We start from the raw sequence: 20404 nt of genomic DNA, 5'->3' as shown, positions 1-20404 counted from the left end.
ACTGTTTTGATTCAAATTCTGTTCTGTACATTCTAATTCCGTTGTTTTCATTCACACTCTGTTCTGTACATTCCAATTCTGTTGTTTTCATTCAAATTCCATTGTTTTGATTCAAATTCTATTCTGTACAATCTAATTCCGTTGTTTTCATTCAAACTCTGTTGTGTACATTCTATTTCCGTTGTTTTCATTCAAACTCTGTTCTGTACATTCTAATTCTGTTGTTTTCATTCAAACTCTGTTCTGTACATTCCACTTCTGTTGTTTTCATTTGAATTCCATTGTTTTCATTCAAACTCTGTTCTGTACATTTTAATTCCGTTGTTTTGATTCAAACTCTGTTCTGTACATTCCAATTCTGTTGTTTTCATTCAAATTCCACTGTTTTGATTCAAATTCCATTGTTTTGATGCAAATTCTGTTGTTTTCATTCAAATTCCATTGTTTTCATTCAAATTCCGTTGTTTTCATTCAAACTCTGTTCTGTACATTCAAATTCTGTTGTTTTCATTCAAATTCCACTGTTTTGATTCAAATTCCATTGTTTTGATGCAAATTCTGTTCTGTTCATTCAAATTCCGTTGTTTTCATTCAAACTCTGGTCTGTACATTCCACTTCTGTTGTTTTCATTCAAATTCCATTGTTTTGATTCAAATTCCGTTCTCTACATTCTAATTCCGTTGTTTTCATTCAAATTCTGTTCTGTACATTCTACTTCAGTTGTTTTCATTCAAACTCTGTTCTGTACATTCCAATTCTGTTGTTTTCATTCAAATTCCATTGTTTTCATTCAAATTCTATTCTGTACAATCTAATTCCGTTGTTTTCATTCAAACTCTGTTCTGTACATTCTAATTCCGTTGTTTTCATTCAAATTCTGTTCTGTACATTCTACTTCAGTTGTTTTCATTCAAACTCTGTTCTGTACATTCTAATTCCGTTGTTTTCATTCAAATTCTGTTCTGTTCATTCTAATTCCGTTGTTTTCATTCAAACTCTGTTCTGTACATTCCAATTCTGTTGTTTTCATTCAAATTCCATTGTTTTGATTCAAATTCTGTTCTCTACATTCTAATTCCGTTGTTTTCATTCAAACTCTGTTCTGTACATTCTAATTCCGTTGTTTTCATTCAAACTCGGTTCTGTACATTGTAATTCTGTTGTTTTCATTCAAACTCTGTTCTCTACATTCTAATTCCATTGTTTTCATTCAAACTCTGTTCTGTACATTCTAATTCCGTTTTTTTCATTCTAATTCCGTTGTTTTCATTCAAATTCCACTGTTTTGATTCAAATTCTGTTCTGTACATTCTGCTTCAGTTGTTTTTATTCAAATTCTGTTCTGTACATTCTACTTGAGTGGTTTTCATTCAAACTCTGTTCTGTACACTCTAATTCCGTTGTTTTCATTCAAATTCCGTTGTTTTCATTCAAATTCCATTGTTTTGATTCAAATTCTATTCTGTACAATCTAATTCCGTTGTTTTCATTCAAACTCTGTTCTGTACATTCTATTTCCGTTGTTTTCATTCAAACTCTGTTCTGTACATTCTAATTCTGTTGTTTTCATTCAAACTCTGTTCTGTACATTCCAATTCTGTTGTTTTCATTCAAATTCCATTGTTTTCATTCAAATTCCGTTGTTTTCATTCAAACTCTGTTCTGTACATTCCACTTCTGTTGTTTTCATTCAAATTCCACTGTTTTCATTCAAACTCTGTTCTGTTCATTCCAATTCTGTTGTTTTCATTCAAATTCCATTGTTTTGATTCAAATTCTGTTCTCTACATTCTAATTCCGTTGTTTTCATTCAAATTCTGTTCTGTACATTCCAATTCCGTTGTTTTCATTAAAATTCCATTGTTTTCATTCAAACACTGTTCTGTACACTCTAATTCCATTGTTTTCATTCAAATTCCGTTGTTTTCATTCAAATTCCATTGTTTTGATTCAAATTCTATTCTGTACAATCTAATTCCGTTGTTTTCATTCAAACTCTGTTCTGTACATTCTATTTCCGTTGTTTTCATTCAAACTCTGTTCTGTACATTCTAATTCCGTTGTTTTCATTCAAACTCGGTTCTGTACATTGTAATTCTGTTGTTTTCATTCAAACTCTGTTCTCTACATTCTAATTCCATTGTTTTCATTCAAACTCTGTTCTGTACATTCTAATTCCGTTTTTTTCATTCTAATTCCGTTGTTTTCATTCAAATTCCACTGTTTTGATTCAAATTCTGTTCTGTACATTCTGCTTCAGTTGTTTTTATTCAAATTCTGTTCTGTACATTCTACTTGAGTGGTTTTCATTCAAACTCTGTTCTGTACACTCTAATTCCGTTGTTTTCATTCAAATTCCGTTGTTTTCATTCAAATTCCATTGTTTTGATTCAAATTCTATTCTGTACAATCTAATTCCGTTGTTTTCATTCAAATTCTGTTCTGTTCATTCAAATTCCGTTGTTTTCATTCAAACTCTGTTCTGTACATTCTACTTCAGTTGTTTTCATTCAAACTCTGTTCTGTACATTCTATTTCCGTTGTTTTCATTCAAACTCTGTTCTGTACATTCTAATTCCGTTGTTTTGATTCAAACTCTGTTCTGTACATTCCAATTCCGTTGTTTTCATTAAAATTCCATTGTTTTGATTCAAATTCCGTTCTGTACATTCTAATTCCGTTGTTTTCATTCAAATTCCGTTGTTTTCATTCGCATTCCACTGTTTTGATTCAAATTCTGTTCTGTACATTCTAATTCCGTTGTTTTCATTCACACTCTGTTCTGTACATTCCAATTCTGTTGTTTTCATTCAAATTCCATTGTTTTGATTCAAATTCTGTTCTCTACATTCTAATTCCGTTGTTTTCATTCAAACTCTGTTCTGTACATTCTAATTCCGTTGTTTTCATTCAAACTCTGTTCTGTACATTCTAATTCTGTTGTTTTCATTCAAACTCTGTTCTCTACATTCTAATTCCATTGTTTTCATTCAAACTCTGTTCTGTACATTCTAATTCCGTTTTTTTCATTCTAATTCCGTTGTTTTCATTCAAATTCCACTGTTTTGATTCAAATTCTGTTCTGTACATTCTGCTTCAGTTGTTTTTATTCAAATTCTGTTCTGTACATTCTACTTGAGTGGTTTTCATTCAAACTCTGTTCTGTACACTCTAATTCCGTTGTTTTCATTCAAATTCCGTTGTTTTCATTCAAATTCCATTGTTTTGATTCAAATTCTGTTCTGTACAATCTAATTCCGTTGTTTTCATTCAAACTCTGTTCTGTACATTCTATTTCCGTTGTTTTCATTCAAACTCTGTTCTGTACATTCTATTTCCGTTGTTTTCATTCAAACTCTGTTCTGTACATTCCACTTCTGTTGTTTTCATTCAAATTCCATTGTTTTCATTCAAACTCTGTTCTGTACATTTTAATTCCGTTGTTTTCATTCAAACTCTGTTCTGCACATTCTAATTCTGTTGTTTTCATTCAAACTCTGTTCTGTACATTCCAATTCTGTTGTTTTCATTCAAATTCCACTGTTTTCATTCAAACTCTGTTCTGTTCATTCCAATTCTGTTGTTTTCATTCAAATTCCATTGTTTTGATTCAAATTCTGTTCTCTACATTCTAATTCCGTTGTTTTCATTCAAATTCTGTTCTGTACATTCCAATTCCGTTGTTTTCATTAAAATTCCATTGTTTTCATTCAAACACTGTTCTGTACACTCTAATTCCATTGTTTTCATTCAAATTCCGTTGTTTTCATTCAAATTCCATTGTTTTGATTCAAATTCTATTCTGTACAATCTAATTCCGTTGTTTTCATTCAAACTCTGTTCTGTACATTCTATTTCCGTTGTTTTCATTCAAACTCTGTTCTGTACATTCTAATTCTGTTGTTTTCATTCAAACTCTGTTCTGTACATTCCAATTCTGTTGTTTTCATTCCAATTCCGTTGTTTTGATTCAAATTCTGTTCTGTTCATTCAAATTCCGTTGTTTTCATTCAAACTCTGTTCTGTACATTCTAATTCCGTTGTTTTGATTCAAACTCTGTTCTGTACATTCCAATTCCGTTGTTTTCATTAAAATTCCACTGTTTTGATTCAAATTCCATTGTTTTCATTCAAACACTGTTCTGTACACTCTAATTCCATTGTTTTCATTCAAATTCCGTTGTTTTCATTCAAACTCTGTTCTGTACATTCTATTTCCGTTGTTTTGATTCAAACTCTGTTCTGTACATTCTAATTCTGTTGTTTTCATTCAAACTCTGTTCTGTACATTCCAATTCTGTTGTTTTCATTCTAATTCCGTTGTTTTGATTCAAATTCTGTTCTGTTCATTCAAATTCCGTTGTTTTCATTCAAACTCTGTTCTGTACATTCCAATTCCGTTGTTTTCATTAAAATTCCATTGTTTTGATTCAAATTCCGTTCTGTACATTCTAATTCCGTTGTTTTCATTCAAATTCCGTTGTTTTCATTCGCATTCCACTGTTTTGATTCAAATTCTGTTCTGTACATTCTCATTCCGTTGTTTTCATTCACACTCTGTTCTGTACATTCCAATTCTGTTGTTTTCATTCAAATTCCATTGTTTTGATTCAAATTCTATTCTGTACAATCTAATTCCGTTGTTTTCATTCAAACTCTGTTCTGTACATTCTAATTCCGTTGTTTTCATTCAAACTCTGTTCTGTACATTCTAATTCCGTTGTTTTCATTCAAACTCTGTTCTGTACATTCCAATTCTGTTGTTTTCATTCAAATTCCATTGTTTTGATTTAAATTCCACTGTTCTCTACATTCTAATTCCATTGTTTTGATTCAAATTCTGTTCTGTACATTCTACTTCAGTTGTTTTCATTCAAACTCTGTTCTGTACATTCTACTTCGTTGTTTTCATTCAAACTCTGTTCTGTAAATTCTAATTCCGTTGTTTTCTTTCTACTTCTGTTTTTTGTTTTAAACTTCCATTGTTTTCATTCAAATTCTGTTGTTTTCATTCAAATTCCGTTGTTTTGATTCAAATTCTGTTCTCTACATTCTAATTCCGTTGTTTTCATTCAAACTCTGTTCTGTACATTCTATTTCCGTTGTTTTCATTCAAACTCTGTTCTGTACATTCTATTTCCGTTGTTTTCATTCAAACTCTGTTCTGTACATTCCACTTCTGTTGTTTTCATTCAAATTCCATTGTTTTCATTCAAACTCTGTTCTGTACATTTTAATTCCGTTGTTTTCATTCAAACTCTGTTCTGCACATTCTAATTCTGTTGTTTTCATTCAAACTCTGTTCTGTACATTCCACTTCTGTTGTTTTCATTCAAATTTCATTGTTTTCATTCAAACTCTGTTCTGTACATTCCACTTCTGTTGTTTTCATTCAAATTCCATTGTTTTCATTCAAAATCTGTTCTGTACATTCTAATTCCGTTGTTTTGATTCAAACTCTGTTCTGTACATTCCAATTCCGTTGTTTTCATTAAAATTCCATTGTTTTGATTCAAATTCCGTTCTGTACATTCTAATTCCGTTGTTTTCATTCAAATTCCGTTGTTTTCATTCGCATTCCACTGTTTTGATTCAAATTCTGTTCTGTACATTCTAATTCCGTTGTTTTCATTCACACTCTGTTCTGTACATTCCAATTCTGTTGTTTTCATTCAAATTCCATTGTTTTGATTCAAATTCTATTCTGTACAATCTAATTCCGTTGTTTTCATTCAAACTCTGTTCTGTACATTCTATTTCCGTTGTTTTCATTCAAACTCTGTTCTGTACATTCTAATTCTGTTGTTTTCATTCAAACTCTGTTCTGTACATTCCACTTCTGTTGTTTTCATTCAAATTCCATTGTTTTCATTCAAACTCTGTTCTGTACATTTTAATTCCGTTGTTTTGATTCAAACTCTGTTCTGTACATTCCAATTCTGTTGTTTTCATTCAAATTCCACTGTTTTGATTCAAATTCCATTGTTTTGATGCAAATTCTGTTCTGTTCATTCAAACTCTGTTCTGTACATTCCAATTCTGTTGTTTTGATTCAAATTCCATTGTTTTGATGCAAATTCTGTTGTTTTTATTCAAATTCCATTGTTTTCATTCAAATTCCGTTGTTTTCATTCAAACTCTGTTCTGTACATTCAAATTCTGTTGTTTTCATTCAAATTCCACTGTTTTGATTCAAATTCCATTGTTTTGATGCAAATTCTGTTCTGTTCATTCAAATTCCGTTGTTTTCATTCAAACTCTGGTCTGTACATTCCACTTCTGTTGTTTTCATTCAAATTCCATTGTTTTCATTCAAATTCCGTTCTCTACATTCTAATTCCGTTGTTTTCATTCAAATTCTGTTCTGTACATTCTACTTCAGTTGTTTTCATTCAAACTCTGTTCTGTACATTCCAATTCTGTTGTTTTCATTCAAATTCCATTGTTTTCATTCAAATTCTATTCTGTACAATCTAATTCCGTTGTTTTCATTCAAACTCTGTTCTGTACATTCTAATTCCGTTGTTTTCATTCAAATTCTGTTCTGTACATTCTACTTCAGTTGTTTTCATTCAAACTCTGTTCTGTACATTCTAATTCCGTTGTTTTCATTCAAATTCTGTTCTGTTCATTCTAATTCCGTTGTTTTCATTCAAACTCTGTTCTGTACATTCCAATTCTGTTGTTTTCATTCAAATTCCATTGTTTTGATTCAAATTCTGTTCTCTACATTCTAATTCCGTTGTTTTCATTCAAACTCTGTTCTGTACATTCTAATTCCGTTTTTTTCATTCTAATTCCGTTGTTTTCATTCAAATTCCACTGTTTTGATTCAAATTCTGTTCTGTACATTCTGCTTCAGTTGTTTTTATTCAAATTCTGTTCTGTACATTCTACTTGAGTGGTTTTCATTCAAACTCTGTTCTGTACACTCTAATTCCGTTGTTTTCATTCAAATTCCGTTGTTTTCATTCAAATTCCATTGTTTTGATTCAAATTCTATTCTGTACAATCTAATTCCGTTGTTTTCATTCAAACTCTGTTCTGTACATTCTATTTCCGTTGTTTTCATTCAAACTCTGTTCTGTACATTCTAATTCTGTTGTTTTCATTCAAACTCTGTTCTGTACATTCCACTTCTGTTGTTTTCATTCAAATTCCATTGTTTTCATTCAAACTCTGTTCTGTAAATTTTAATTCCGTTGTTTTGATTCAAACTCTGTTCTGTACATTCTATTTCTGTTGTTTTCATTCAAACTCTGTTCTGTACATTCCAATTCTGTTGTTTTCATTCAAATTCCATTGTTTTGATTCAAATTCTGTTCTGTTCATTCAAATTCCGTTGTTTTCATTCAAACTCTGTTCTGTACATTCCACTTCTGTTGTTTTCATTCAAATTCCATTGTTTTCATTCAAACTCTGTTCTGTACATTCTAATTCTGTTGTTTTCATTCAAACTCTGTTCTGTACATTCCAATTCTGTTGTTTTCATTCAAATTCCATTGTTTTGATTCAAATTCTGTTCTGTTCATTCAAATTCCGTTGTTTTCATTCAAACTCTGTTCTGTACATTCCACTTCTGTTGTTTTCATTCAAATTCCATTGTTTTCATTCAAACTCTGTTCTGTACATTCTATTTCCGTTGTTTTCATTCAAACTCTGTTCTGTACATTCCAATTCTGTTGTTTTCATTCAAATTCCATTGTTTTGATTCAAATTCTGCTCTGTTCATTCAAATTCCGTTGTTTTCATTCAAACTCTGTTCTGTACATTCCACTTCTGTTGTTTTCATTCAAATTCCCTTGTTTTCATTCAAACTCTGTTCTGTACATTCCACTTCTGTTGTTTTCATTCAAATTTCATTGTTTTCATTCAAACTCTGTTCTGTACATTCCACTTCTGTTGTTTTCATTCAAATTCCATTGTTTTCATTCAAACTCTGTTCTGTACATTCTAATTCCGTTGTTTTGATTCAAACTCTGTTCTGTACATTCCAATTCTGTTGTTTTCATTCAAATTCCATTGTTTTGATTCAAATTCTATTCTGTACAATCTAATTCCGTTGTTTTCATTCAAACTCTGTTGTGTACATTCTATTTCCGTTGTTTTCATTCAAACTCTGTTCTGTACATTCTAATTCTGTTGTTTTCATTCAAACTCTGTTCTGTACATTCCACTTCTGTTGTTTTCATTTGAATTCCATTGTTTTCATTCAAACTCTGTTCTGTACATTTTAATTCCGTTGTTTTGATTCAAACTCTGTTCTGTACATTCCAATTCTGTTGTTTTCATTCAAATTCCACTGTTTTGATTCAAATTCCATTGTTTTGATGCAAATTCTGTTGTTTTCATTCAAATTCCATTGTTTTCATTCAAATTCCGTTGTTTTCATTCAAACTCTGTTCTGTACATTCCAATTCTGTTGTTTTCATTCAAATTCCACTGTTTTGATTCAAATTCCATTGTTTTGATGCAAATTCTGTTCTGTTCATTCAAATTCCGTTGTTTTCATTCAAACTCTGGTCTGTACATTCCACTTCTGTTGTTTTCATTCAAATTCCATTGTTTTGATTCAAATTCCGTTCTCTACATTCTAATTCCGTTGTTTTCATTCAAATTCTGTTCTGTACATTCTACTTCAGTTGTTTTCATTCAAACTCTGTTCTGTACATTCCAATTCTGTTGTTTTCATTCAAATTCCATTGTTTTCATTCAAATTCTATTCTGTACAATCTAATTCCGTTGTTTTCATTCAAACTCTGTTCTGTACATTCTAATTCCGTTGTTTTCATTCAAATTCTGTTCTGTACATTCTAGTTCAGTTGTTTTCATTCAAACTCTGTTCTGTACATTCTAATTCCGTTGTTTTCATTCAAATTCTGTTCTGTACATTCCAATTCTGTTGTTTTCATTCAAACTCTGTTCTGTACATTCCAATTCTGTTGTTTTCATTCAAATTCCATTGTTTTCATTCAAACTCTGTTCTGTTCATTCCAATTCTGTTGTTTTCATTCAAATTCCATTGTTTTGATTCAAATTCTGCTCTGTTCATTCAAATTCCGTTGTTTTCATTCAAACTCTGTTCTGTACATTCCACTTCTGTTGTTTTCATTCAAATTCCCTTGTTTTCATTCAAACTCTGTTCTGTACATTCTAATTCCGTTGTTTTCATTCAAACTCTGTTCTGTACATTCCAATTCTGTTGTTTTCATTCAAACTCTGTTCTGTACATTCCACTTCTGTTGTTTTCATTCAAATTTGATTGTTTTCATTCAAACTCTGTTCTGTACATTCCACTTCTGTTGTTTTCATTCAAATTTGATTGTTTTCATTCAAACTCTGTTCTGTACATTCTAATTCCGTTGTTTTGATTCAAACTCTGTTCTGTACATTCCAATTCCGTTGTTTTCATTAAAATTTCATTGTTTTGATTCAAATTCCGTTCTGTACATTCTAATTCCGTTGTTTTCATTCAAATTCCATTGTTTTGATTCAAATTCTGCTCTGTTCATTCAAATTCCGTTGTTTTCATTCAAACTCTGTTCTGTACATTCCACTTCTGTTGTTTTCATTCAAATTCCCTTGTTTTCATTCAAACTCTGTTCTGTACATTCTAATTCCGTTGTTTTGATTCAAACTCTGTTCTGTACATTCCAATTCTGTTGTTTTCATTCAAACTCTGTTCTGTACATTCCACTTCTGTTGTTTTCATTCAAATTTCATTGTTTTCATTCAAACTCTGTTCTGTACATTCCACTTCTGTTGTTTTCATTCAAATTCCATTGTTTTCATTCAAACTCTGTTCTGTACATTCTAATTCAGTTGTTTTGATTCAAACTCTGTTCTGTACATTCCAATTCCGTTGTTTTCATTAAAATTTCATTGTTTTGATTCAAATTCCGTTCTGTACATTCTAATTCCGTTGTTTTCATTCAAATTCCGTTGTTTTCATTCGCATTCCACTGTTTTGATTCAAATTCTGTTCTGTACATTCTAATTCCGTTGTTTTCATTCACACTCTGTTCTGTACATTCCACTTCTGTTGTTTTCATTCAAATTCCATTGTTTTCATTCAAACTCTGTTCAGTACATTCTAATTCCGTTGTTTTGATTCAAACTCTGTTCTGTACATTCCAATTCCGTTGTTTTCATTAAAATTTCATTGTTTTGATTCAAATTCCGTTCTGTACATTCTAATTCCGTTGTTTTCATTCAAATTCCATTGTTTTGATTCAAATTCTGCTCTGTTCATTCAAATTCCGTTGTTTTCATTCAAACTCTGTTCTGTACATTCCACTTCTGTTGTTTTCATTCAAATTCCCTTGTTTTCATTCAAACTCTGTTCTGTACATTCTAATTCCGTTGTTTTGATTCAAACTCTGTTCTGTACATTCCAATTCTGTTGTTTTCATTCAAACTCTGTTCTGTACATTCCACTTCTGTTGTTTTCATTCAAATTTCATTGTTTTCATTCAAACTCTGTTCTGTACATTCCACTTCTGTTGTTTTCATTCAAATTCCATTGTTTTCATTCAAACTCTGTTCTGTACATTCTAATTCCGTTGTTTTGATTCAAACTCTGTTCTGTACATTCCAATTCCGTTGTTTTCATTAAAATTTCATTGTTTTGATTCAAATTCCGTTCTGTACATTCTAATTCCGTTGTTTTCATTCAAATTCCGTTGTTTTCATTCGCATTCCACTGTTTTGATTCAAATTCTGTTCTGTACATTCTAATTCCGTTGTTTTCATTCACACTCTGTTCTGTACATTCCACTTCTGTTGTTTTCATTCAAATTCCATTGTTTTCATTCAAACTCTGTTCAGTACATTCTAATTCCGTTGTTTTGATTCAAACTCTGTTCTGTACACTCTAATTCCGTTGTTTTCATTCAAATTCCGTTGTTTTCATTCAAATTCCACTGTTTTGATTCAAATTCTGTTCTGTACATTCTGTTTCAGTTGTTTTTATTCAAACTCTGGTCTGTACATTCCACTTCTGTTGTTTTCATTCAAATTCCATTGTTTTGATTCAAATTCCGTTCTCTACATTCTAATTCCGTTGTTTTCATTCAAATTCTGTTCTGTACATTCTACTTCAGTTGTTTTCATTCAAACTCTGTTCTGTACATTCCAATTCTGTTGTTTTCATTCAAATTCCATTGTTTTCATTCAAATTCTATTCTGTACAATCTAATTCCGTTGTTTTCATTCAAACTCTGTTCTGTACATTCTATTTCCGTTGTTTTCATTCAAACTCTGTTCTGTACATTCTAATTCTGTTGTTTTCATTCAAACTCTGTTCTGTACATTCCACTTCTGTTGTTTTCATTCAAATTCCATTGTTTTCATTCAAACTCTGTTCTGTACATTTTAATTCCGTTGTTTTGATTCAAACTCTGTTCTGTACATTCCAATTCTGTTGTTTTCATTCAAATTCCACTGTTTTGATTCAAATTCCATTGTTTTGATGCAAATTCTGTTCTGTTCATTCAAACTCTGTTCTGTACATTCCAATTCCGTTGTTTTCATTCAAATTCCATTGTTTTCATTCAAATTCCGTTGTTTTCATTCAAACTCTGTTCTGTACATTCAAATTCTGTTGTTTTCATTCAAATTCCACTGTTTTGATTCAAATTCCATTGTTTTGATGCAAATTCTGTTCTGTTCATTCAAATTCCGTTGTTTTCATTCAAACTCTGGTCTGTACATTCCACTTCTGTTGTTTTCATTCAAATTCCATTGTTTTGATTCAAATTCCGTTCTCTACATTCTAATTCCGTTGTTTTCATTCAAATTCTGTTCTGTACATTCTACTTCAGTTGTTTTCATTCAAACTCTGTTCTGTACATTCCAATTCTGTTGTTTTCATTCAAATTCCATTGTTTTGATTCAAATTCTATTCTGTACAATCTAATTCCGTTGTTTTCATTCAAACTCTGTTCTGTACATTCTATTTCCGTTGTTTTCATTCAAACTCTGTTCTGTACATTCTAATTCTGTTGTTTTCATTCAAACTCTGTTCTGTACATTCCAATTCTGTTGTTTTCATTCAAATTCCATTGTTTTCATTCAATCTCTGTTCTGTTCATTCCAATTCTGTTGTTTTCATTCAAATTCCATTGTTTTGATTCAAATTCTGCTCTGTTCATTCAAATTCCGTTGTTTTCATTCAAACTCTGTTCTGTACATTCCACTTCTGTTGTTTTCATTCAAATTCCCTTGTTTTCATTCAAACTCTGTTCTGTACATTCTAATTCCGTTGTTTTGATTCAAACTCTGTTCTGTACATTCCAATTCTGTTGTTTTCATTCAAACTCTGTTCTGTACATTCCACTTCTGTTGTTTTCATTCAAATTTCATTGTTTTCATTCAAACTCTGTTCTGTACATTCCACTTCTGTTGTTTTCATTCAAATTCCATTGTTTTCATTCAAACTCTGTTCTGTACATTCTAATTCCGTTGTTTTGATTCAAACTCTGTTCTGTACATTCCAATTCCGTTGTTTTCATTAAAATTTCATTGTTTTGATTCAAATTCCGTTCTGTACATTCTAATTCCGTTGTTTTCATTCAAATTCCATTGTTTTGATTCAAATTCTGCTCTGTTCATTCAAATTCCGTTGTTTTCATTCAAACTCTGTTCTGTACATTCCACTTCTGTTGTTTTCATTCAAATTCCCTTGTTTTCATTCAAACTCTGTTCTGTACATTCTAATTCCGTTGTTTTGATTCAAACTCTGTTCTGTACATTCCAATTCTGTTGTTTTCATTCAAACTCTGTTCTGTACATTCCACTTCTGTTGTTTTCATTCAAATTTCATTGTTTTCATTCAAACTCTGTTCTGTACATTCCACTTCTGTTGTTTTCATTCAAATTCCATTGTTTTCATTCAAACTCTGTTCTGTACATTCTAATTCAGTTGTTTTGATTCAAACTCTGTTCTGTACATTCCAATTCCGTTGTTTTCATTAAAATTTCATTGTTTTGATTCAAATTCCGTTCTGTACATTCTAATTCCGTTGTTTTCATTCAAATTCCGTTGTTTTCATTCGCATTCCACTGTTTTGATTCAAATTCTGTTCTGTACATTCTAATTCCGTTGTTTTCATTCACACTCTGTTCTGTACATTCCACTTCTGTTGTTTTCATTCAAATTCCATTGTTTTCATTCAAACTCTGTTCAGTACATTCTAATTCCGTTGTTTTGATTCAAACTCTGTTCTGTACATTCCAATTCCGTTGTTTTCATTAAAATTTCATTGTTTTGATTCAAATTCCGTTCTGTACATTCTAATTCCGTTGTTTTCATTCAAATTCCATTGTTTTGATTCAAATTCTGCTCTGTTCATTCAAATTCCGTTGTTTTCATTCAAACTCTGTTCTGTACATTCCACTTCTGTTGTTTTCATTCAAATTCCCTTGTTTTCATTCAAACTCTGTTCTGTACATTCTAATTCCGTTGTTTTGATTCAAACTCTGTTCTGTACATTCCAATTCTGTTGTTTTCATTCAAACTCTGTTCTGTACATTCCACTTCTGTTGTTTTCATTCAAATTTCATTGTTTTCATTCAAACTCTGTTCTGTACATTCCACTTCTGTTGTTTTCATTCAAATTCCATTGTTTTCATTCAAACTCTGTTCTGTACATTCTAATTCCGTTGTTTTGATTCAAACTCTGTTCTGTACATTCCAATTCCGTTGTTTTCATTAAAATTTCATTGTTTTGATTCAAATTCCGTTCTGTACATTCTAATTCCGTTGTTTTCATTCAAATTCCATTGTTTTGATTCAAATTCTGCTCTGTTCATTCAAATTCCGTTGTTTTCATTCAAACTCTGTTCTGTACATTCCACTTCTGTTGTTTTCATTCAAATTCCCTTGTTTTCATTCAAACTCTGTTCTGTACAGTCTAATTCCGTTGTTTTGATTCAAACTCTGTTCTGTACATTCCAATTCTGTTGTTTTCATTCAAACTCTGTTCTGTACATTCCACTTCTGTTGTTTTCATTCAAATTTCATTGTTTTCATTCAAACTCTGTTCTGTACATTCCACTTCTGTTGTTTTCATTCAAATTCCATTGTTTTCATTCAAACTCTGTTCTGTACATTCTAATTCCGTTGTTTTGATTCAAACTCTGTTCTGTACATTCCAATTCCGTTGTTTTCATTAAAATTTCATTGTTTTGATTCAAACTCTGTTCTGTACATTCCAATTCCGTTGTTTTCATTAAAATTTCATTGTTTTGATTCAAATTCCGTTCTGTACATTCTAATTCCGTTGTTTTCATTCAAATTCCATTGTTTTGATTCAAATTCTGCTCTGTTCATTCAAATTCCGTTGTTTTCATTCAAACTCTGTTCTGTACATTCCACTTCTGTTGTTTTCATTCAAATTCCCTTGTTTTCATTCAAACTCTGTTCTGTACATTCTAATTCCGTTGTTTTGATTCAAACTCTGTTCTGTACATTCCAATTCTGTTGTTTTCATTCAAACTCTGTTCTGTACATTCCACTTCTGTTGTTTTCATTCAAATTTCATTGTTTTCATTCAAACTCTGTTCTGTACATTCCACTTCTGTTGTTTCCATTCAAATTCCATTGTTTTCATTCAAACTCTGTTCTGTACATTCTAATTCCGTTGTTTTGATTCAAACTCTGTTCTGTACATTCCAATTCCGTTGTTTTCATTAAAATTTCATTGTTTTGATTCAAATTCCGTTCTGTACATTCTAATTCCGTTGTTTTCATTCAAATTCCATTGTTTTGATTCAAATTCTGCTCTGTTCATTCAAATTCCGTTGTTTTCATTCAAACTCTGTTCTGTACATTCCACTTCTGTTGTTTTCATTCAAATTCCCTTGTTTTCATTCAAACTCTGTTCTGTACATTCTAATTCCGTTGTTTTCATTCAAACTCTGTTCTGTACATTCCAATTCTGTTGTTTTCATTCAAACTCTGTTCTGTACATTCCACTTCTGTTGTTTTCATTCAAATTTCATTGTTTTCATTCAAACTCTGTTCTGTACATTCCACTTCTGTTGTTTTCATTCAAATTCCATTGTTTTCATTCAAACTCTGTTCTGTACATTCTAATTCCGTTGTTTTGATTCAAACTCTGTTCTGTACATTCCAATTCCGTTGTTTTCATTAAAATTTCATTGTTTTGATTCAAATTCCGTTCTGTACATTCTAATTCCGTTGTTTTCATTCTAATTCCGTTGTTTTCATTCAAATTCCGTTGTTTTCATTCGCATTCCACTGTTTTGATTCAAATTCTGTTCTGTACATTCTAATTCCGTTGTTTTCATTCACACTCTGTTCTGTACATTCCACTTCTGTTGTTTTCATTCAAATTCCATTGTTTTCATTCAAACTCTGTTCAGTACATTCTAATTCCGTTATTTTCATTCAAACTCTGTTCTGTACATTCTAATTCCGTTGTTTTCATTCACACTCTGTTCTGTACATTCCACTTCTGTTGTTTTCATTCAAATTCCATTGTTTTCATTCAAACTCTGTTCAGTACATTCTAATTCCGTTGTTTTGATTCAAACTCTGTTCTGTACATTCCAATTCCGTTGTTTTCATTAAAATTTCATTGTTTTGATTCAAATTCCGTTCTGTACATTCTAATTCCGTTGTTTTCATTCAAATTCCATTGTTTTGATTCAAATTCTGCTCTGTTCATTCAAATTCCGTTGTTTTCATTCAAACTCTGTTCTGTACATTCCACTTCTGTTGTTTTCATTCAAATTCCCTTGTTTTCATTCAAACTCTGTTCTGTACATTCTAATTCCGTTGTTTTGATTCAAACTCTGTTCTGTACATTCCAATTCTGTTGTTTTCATTCAAACTCTGTTCTGTACATTCCACTTCTGTTGTTTTCATTCAAATTTCATTGTTTTCATTCAAACTCTGTTCTGTACATTCCACTTCTGTTGTTTTCATTCAAATTCCATTGTTTTCATTCAAACTCTGTTCAGTACATTCTAATTCCGTTGTTTTGATTCAAACTCTGTTCTGTACATTCCAATTCCGTTGTTTTCATTAAAATTTCATTGTTTTGATTCAAATTCCGTTCTGTACATTCTAATTCCGTTGTTTTCATTCAAATTCCATTGTTTTGATTCAAATTCTGCTCTGTTCATTCAAATTCCGTTGTTTTCATTCAAACTCTGTTCTGTACATTCCACTTCTGTTGTTTTCATTCAAATTCCCTTGTTTTCATTCAAACTCTGTTCTGTACATTCTAATTCCGTTGTTTTGATTCAAACTCTGTTCTGTACATTCCAATTCTGTTGTTTTCATTCAAACTCTGTTCTGTACATTCCACTTCTGTTGTTTTCATTCAAATTTCATTGTTTTCATTCAAACTCTGTTCTGTACATTCCACTTCTGTTGTTTTCATTCAAATTCCATTGTTTTCATTCAAACTCTGTTCTGTACATTCTAATTCCATTGTTTTCATTCAAACTCTGTTCTGTACATTCCAATTCCGTTGTTTTCATTAAAATTTCATTGTTTTGATTCAAATTCCGTTCTGTACATTCTAATTCCGTTGTTTTCATTCAAATTCCATTGTTTTGATTCAAATTCTGCTCTGTTCATTCAAATTCCGTTGTTTTCATTCAAACTCCGTTCTGTACATTCCACTTCTGTTGTTTTCATTCAAATTCCCTTGTTTTCATTCAAACTCTGTTCTGTACATTCTAATTCCGTTGTTTTGATTCAAACTCTGTTCTGTACATTCCAATTCTGTTGTTTTCATTCAAACTCTGTTCTGTACATTCCACTTCTGTTGTTTTCATTCAAATTTCATTGTTTTCATTCAAACTCTGTTCTGTACATTCCACTTCTGTTGTTTTCATTCAAATTCCATTGTTTTCATTCAAACTCTGTTCTGTACATTCTAATTCCGTTGTTTTGATTCAAACTCTGTTCTGTACATTCCAATTCCGTTGTTTTCATTAAAATTTCATTGTTTTGATTCAAATTCCGTTCTGTACATTCTAATTCCGTTGTTTTCATTCAAATTCCGTTGTTTTCATTCGCATTCCACTGTTTTGATTCAAATTCTGTTCTGTACATTCTAATTCCGTTGTTTTCATTCAAACTCTGTTGTGTACATTCTATTTCCCTTGTTTTCATTCAAACTCTGTTCTGTACATTCTAATTCCGTTGTTTTCATTCAAACTCTGTTCTGTACATTCCAATTCTGTTGTTTTCATTCAAATTCCATTGTTTTCATTCAAACTCTGTTCTGTACATTTTAATTCCGTTGTTTTGATTCAAACTCTGTTCTGTACATTCCAATTCTGTTGTTTTCATTCAAATTCCACTGTTTTGATTCAAATTCCATTGTTTTGATGCAAATTCTGTTGTTTTCATTCAAATTCCATTGTTTTCATTCAAATTCCGTTGTTTTCATTCAAACTCTGTTCTGTACATTCAAATTCTGTTGTTTTCATTCAAATTCCACTGTTTTGATTCAAATTCCATTGTTTTGATGCAAATTCTGTTCTGTTCATTCAAATTCCGTTGTTTTCATTCAAACTCTGGTCTGTACATTCCACTTCTGTTGTTTTCATTCAAATTCCATTGTTTTGATTCAAATTCCGTTCTCTACATTCTAATTCCGTTGTTTTCATTCAAATTCTGTTCTGTACATTCTACTTCAGTTGTTTTCATTCAAACTCTGTTCTGTACATTCCAATTCTGTTGTTTTCATTCAAATTCCATTGTTTTCATTCAAATTCTATTCTGTACAATCTAATTCCGTTGTTTTCATTCAAACTCTGTTCTGTACATTCTAATTCCGTTGTTTTCATTCAAATTCTGTTCTGTACATTCTACTTCAGTTGTTTTCATTCAAACTCTGTTCTGTACATTCTAATTCCGTTGTTTTCATTCAAATTCTGTTCTGTTCATTCTAATTCCGTTGTTTTCATTCAAACTCTGTTCTGTACATTCCAATTCTGTTGTTTTCATTCAAATTCCATTGTTTTGATTCAAATTCTGTTCTGTACACTCTAATTCCGTTGTTTTCATTCAAATTCCGTTGTTTTCATTCAAATTCCATTGTTTTCATTCAAATTCTATTCTGTACAATCTAATTCCGTTGTTTTCATTCAAACTCTGTTCTGTACATTCTATTTCCGTTGTTTTCATTCAAACTCTGTTCTGTACATTCCACTTCTGTTGTTTTCATTCAAATTCCATTGTTTTCATTCAAACTCTGTTCTGTACATTTTAATTCCGTTGTTTTGATTCAAACTCTGTTCTGTACATTCCAATTCTGTTGTTTTCATTCAAATTCCACTGTTTTGATTCAAATTCCATTGTTTTGATGCAAATTCTGTTGTTTTCATTCAAATTCCATTGTTTTCATTCAAATTCCGTTGTTTTCATTCAAACTCTGTTCTGTACATTCAAATTCTGTTGTTTTCATTCAAATTCCACTGTTTTGATTCAAATTCCATTGTTTTGATGCAAATTCTGTTCTGTTCATTCAAATTCCGTTGTTTTCATTCATACTCTGGTCTGTACATTCCACTTCTGTTGTTTTCATTCAAATTCCATTGTTTTGATTCAAATTCCGTTCTCTACATTCTAATTCCGTTGTTTTCATTCAAATTCTGTTCTGTACATTCTACTTCAGTTGTTTTCATTCAAACTCTGTTCTGTACATTCCAATTCTGTTGTTTTCATTCAAATTCCATTGTTTTCATTCAAATTCTATTCTGTACAATCTAATTCCGTTGTTTTCATTCAAACTCTGTTCTGTACATTCTAATTCCGTTGTTTTCATTCAAATTCTGTTCTGTACATTCTACTTCAGTTGTTTTCATTCAAACTCTGTTCTGTACATTCTAATTCCGTTGTTTTCATTCAAATTCTGTTCTGTTCATTCCAATTCTGTTGTTTTCATTCAAATTCCATTGTTTTGATTCAAATTCTGTTCTCTACATTCTAATTCCGTTGTTTTCATTCAAACTCTGTTCTGTACATTCTAATTCCGTTGTTTTCATTCAAACTCGGTTCTGTACATTGTAATTCTGTTGTTTTCATTCAAACTCTGTTCTCTACATTCTAATTCCATTGTTTTCATTCAAACTCTGTTCTGTACATTCTAATTCCGTTTTTTTCATTCTAATTCCGTTGTTTTCATTCAAATTCCACTGTTTTGATTCAAATTCTGTTCTGTACATTCTGCTTCAGTTGTTTTTATTCAAATTCTGTTCTGTACATTCTACTTGAGTGGTTTTCATTCAAACTCTGTTCTGTACACTCTAATTCCGTTGTTTTCATTCAAATTCCGTTGTTTTCATTCAAATTCCATTGTTTTGATTCAAATTCTATTCTGTACAATCTAATTCCGTTGTTTTCATTCAAACTCTGTTCTGTACATTCTATTTCCGTTGTTTTCATTCAAACTCTGTTCTGTACATTCTACTTCAGTTGTTTTCATTCAAACTCTGTTCTGTACATTCTAATTCCGTTGTTTTCATTCAAATTCTGTTCTGTTCATTCTAATTCCGTTGTTTTCATTCAAACTCTGTTCTGTACATTCCAATTCTGTTGTTTTCATTCAAATTCCACTGTTTTGATTCAAATTCCATTGTTTTGATGCAAATTCTGTTGTTTTCATTCAAATTCCATTGTTTTCATTCAAATTCCGTTGTTTTCATTCAAACTCTGTTCTGTACATTCAAATTCTGTTGTTTTCATTCAAATTCCACTGTTTTGATTCAAATTCCATTGTTTTGATGCAAATTCTGTTCTGTTCATTCAAATTCCGTTGTTTTCATTCAAACTCTGGTCTGTACATTCCACTTCTGTTGTTTTCATTCAAATTCCATTGTTTTCATTCAAATTCTATTCTGTACAATCTAATTCCGTTGTTTTCATTCAAACTCTGTTCTGTACATTCTAATTCCGTTGTTTTCATTCAAATTCTGTTCTGTACATTCTACTTCAGTTGTTTTCATTCAAACTCTGTTCTGTACCTTCTAATTCCGTTGTTTTCATTCAAATTCTGTTCTGTTCATTCTAATTCCGTTGTTTTCATTCAAACTCTGTTCTGTACATTCCAATTCTGTTGTTTTCATTCAAATTCCATTGTTTTGATTCAAATTCTGTTCTCTACATTCTAATTCCGTTGTTTTCATTCAAACTCTGTTCTGTACATTCTAATTCCGTTGTTTTCATTCAAACTCGGTTCTGTACATTGTAATTCTGTTGTTTTCATTCAAACTCTGTTCTCTACATTCTAATTCCATTGTTTTCATTCAAACTCTGTTCTGTACATTCTAATTCCGTTTTTTTCATTCTAATTCCGTTGTTTTCATTCAAATTCCATTGTTTTGATTCAAATTCTGTTCTGTACATTCTGCTTCAGT

The sequence above is a fragment of the Aulonocara sp. 'chitande type north' Nkhata Bay genome, linkage group LG1, assembly GCF_057382095.1.
Source record: "Aulonocara sp. 'chitande type north' Nkhata Bay isolate Kocher_YH1m ecotype deep benthic linkage group LG1, A_spYH_male_GT1.1, whole genome shotgun sequence".
In the NCBI taxonomy this organism is placed as follows: domain Eukaryota; kingdom Metazoa; phylum Chordata; class Actinopteri; order Cichliformes; family Cichlidae; genus Aulonocara; species Aulonocara sp. 'chitande type north' Nkhata Bay.
The sequence above is the reverse complement of the archived record's forward strand: the minus strand, read 5'-3'. Positions refer to the sequence as shown.